Source organism: Lycium barbarum, chromosome 9 (assembly GCF_019175385.1).
Source record: "Lycium barbarum isolate Lr01 chromosome 9, ASM1917538v2, whole genome shotgun sequence".
NCBI classification, from domain to species: domain Eukaryota; kingdom Viridiplantae; phylum Streptophyta; class Magnoliopsida; order Solanales; family Solanaceae; genus Lycium; species Lycium barbarum.
The window spans coordinates 126,185,874-126,189,475 of record NC_083345.1 but is presented as its reverse complement, the minus strand read 5'-3'; positions in this window follow the sequence as shown (position 1 = coordinate 126,189,475).

Here is a 3,602-nt window from a genome sequence, read left to right as displayed (position 1 = left end):
TCAAAGTCTAAACAACATTAGCCAAAATTAAGCATAATCTTCGGTCCTAAACAATTTTACACCAAAAATTTCATTCAGCAGTAGAGAGAATAGGCCATTTCCACCATTTCAAGTCTTAATGTATTAGAAAAATAGCAGAGACAAATTAAAGGCTGCTTCTAGGCCTCAGCATATGTGAAAGACTAAAAGCATGAAAATATTGGATAAAAAGTTAGCTTTGATGGTACAATTTTCTATTAGATACAAATTGGCATTAAATGAGATGTGATGTAATTTTTTATACGAAAACTAGTCTATATATTTAGCAGTAGTAAATATAATATATATGGATTGTATATATGTAGTATAAACTTCGGTATGGTATACGGTATTTCGGTATCCATTTTATAAATACCAAATACCATACCGAATACCAAAGAAAATTTAAATTCATACCAAATACCATAATACTAAAACCGCGGTATTAAAAACTTCGGTATCAGTATGGTATTCGGTATATACCATACCGTGCCCACCCCTATCACCAACGCAAGTTCTCTATCAAGGAACCCCCTCCTATTCTCATCTCTGGGTTTTTGGGTGTCTATGCTATCCACTTTTCCCATCTACAACTATTCATAAGTTGCAAGCACGATCCACCCCGTGTGTATTTTTGGGCTATCCGTTGAATCATAGAGGATATAAATGTTACGATTTATCCACCAACAAAATCATCATATCAAGGCATGTCATCTTTGAGGAAACTCAATTTCCCTTCTCAAAGTTGCACTCCCTAACCCAAACTTCTTATGATTTTTTGGACCATGGGATTTCTCCATACACCCTGCATTTTCTGTCGCAGCCTACTCCACCCATCGTTCCCTCGGTACAACCCGACCCCCCCACTGCCCAGCAACTCCTCCCCCCTCCTGCTCCACCCGTGACTGCTCAGCAGCCCGCCCCCCACTGCCCAGCAGTCTGCCCTATATAGGTTGCCTACGTATCCTTATATAGGTTGCCTACGTATCCTTCCAGGGAATCAGGTCAGAACGTAGTTCGTAAGGTATATAAGAATGGTTTAAAATTTTCTAATAAGGGGCCGAACCCGATCTGGATTGCCTACGTATCCCGTCATGGGAATCAGGTCAGCGTAGTTCTGTTATGTAAATGGCTAAAGGTTTGTAGGATTTCTATCTAGATATAATTGACCTGCATGTTGATGGTCTACGAATCCCCCCGAGGGAATCCAGCCATATGTAGTTCTCCTTGTATAAGGGTTTTTTGGATTTTCTGTTATAGCGCAACCGAACCCTATGTGGGCTGCCTACGTATCCCACCTCGGGAATCAGGTCAGAACGTAGTTCGTACGCATATAATTGGCAAAAATTCTAACCTAGTATGACCGAGTCCCTATGTGGGCTGCCTACGTATCCACCGAGGAATCAGGTCAAGCGTAGTTCGCACGCAAATGGGAAAAATTCTAACCTAGTATGACCGAGTCCCTATGTGGGCTGCCTACGTATCCACCGAGGAATCAGGTCAAGCGTAGTTCATAACGCATAAGATATTTTGATTTTTTTTTTGTTATAAAGCAACCGAACCCTATGTGGGCTGCCTACGTATCCCACCACGGGAATCAGGTCGGAACGTAGTTCGTAAGGTGGTTGTTAAAGGAAAGGTTGCAAACTAACGTCGTCCTTTGCTAGCTTTCAGGCTTATGTTATCACCTATCGGCTATTTCAATTCTTTTGAGTGAAATCTTGTCTTGTCCCCTAGTTTCTTTGTTACTGTTCTCGGGATGTATATTGTCTAGTCGTTCATTTCATGTCATAATCGTAGAGTTGACGGATTTGATAATTATAGTAGAAAATAATAGTAGATGATTAAAGAAAATTAGAAATGCATTCATAGATTTGCAATCCAAAAGATGAAGCAAAGCAACAAAAGTTTTGAGCATGATTCAAAAAAATAAAATTCACTACATGTTCAGTCTACCAAGACTACCGGCGCATCAGAGACGGAGTACAAGTCAAATTCTTCAGCACCCCATATTGTCAGTGCCTTGGTGTTGTGAGTGGTTGTAGCAGTAATCTTCATGTGTGTCTGTCTTTGGATTGTTTATGGGAACGAAAAAATTTGATGTCATGTCTCTTTTCCACCCTCCAATCGACACACTGATTCATTTAAATCTTGGTATCTTCGTGAGTAGGCAAAGGATTGTTGACCACATTGGGCTTAGCTTCAGCGAGCTGGATTACTCCTTCCTTAATCAGGGCTTCGATTTTGTTTTTAAACCCATAGCAATATTCATTGGCGTGCCCAGCAACTCCAGAATGGTATGCACAGCGTTTGGAACCATCAAACCATTTCGGGATAGGCTCGGGAATTTTTCCCTCAATCGGTTGTATTATGCCTGCTGCTTTCATTCTTTCGAACAATTGAGCCAAGGGTTCAGCGATCTGAGTGTAATTACGGGTGTTTTTGATGTCAGGGTTTGGACGGGCTCTAGGTATAGTATGTGGTCGATTTTGGTAAGCTGGAGCTTGGTTGGGTTTATACGGACGTGGGTTTTGATGTGGAGGTGCTCGGGGTTGGTAATAGTTAGCTTGGGTGTTGTAGACAGGGTAAGGAGATAGTGGAGCTTGATAGGGTTCAGGGTAGTGGTAAGGGTAGAAAGGTTGTTGTGGGTGGCTAAAGTATGGAATGGCTTGGCTCGGCTCATGCCCTTGGATATTCATGACTGTAGTGACATCTTCTTTCTTCTTTTTAACCCCGTTGATAGAACCAGATTGAATAGCTTTGTTTATTGCTTGTAAAGCAATAAGATCCTGAATTTTCCCCGATTTGATTCCTTCTTCTAAGGCTTCTCCCATTCGGACAACTTCTGTGAATTTTTGTCCCATCATACCTATCATTTTCTCTTAAAATATGCCAGCCTGGCATTCAATGAAGGTAGCAGTCATTTCTCTATCATTCATCGGAGGTTGAACCCTGGCCGCTTCTGATCTCCAACGTAACGCATACTCGCGGAATGTCTCAGCTACTTTCTTGGTCAACTTAGTCATGTAGACTCTATCCGGCGTGATATCGGTGTTAACGCTGAACCTGTCCATAAAATCTTGTGCCATGTCACTCCAACCCCGCCATTTACGGACGTCCTGTTGTGTATACCAAGTAAGTGCTTCGCCGGATAAGCTTCTTATGAAGAGCTTCATTCTTATGTTCTGGTCTCTGCCCACTCCAACCAGTTTGTCACAATAAGCCCTTAAGTGTGTATGAGGGTCGCCTGTTCCATTGAATGTATCAAATTTCGGCGGTTTGTAGCCTACGGGTAAATCGACGTCAGGTTGAACACAGAGATCTTCGTATTCTACACTCTTGGTTCCCCTAGCAACTTGAAGGTTTCTCATTGCTTCTTTGAGACTGTGGATCTCTTTTAGCAATATGTTATCTGCCCCTGCCTTTGCATCCTTTTCCATTTCCTCGTATTGATCTACCTCGGGTTGGAACCTGACCGTTATTGGATTGGTAAAGGCTTGTGTTTCTGCGGCATATACCGGAGGAACGCATTGTGCATTAGGGGTGACAAAGTGTGCCCCGTGTATATGCTGGGTTGGATAAGT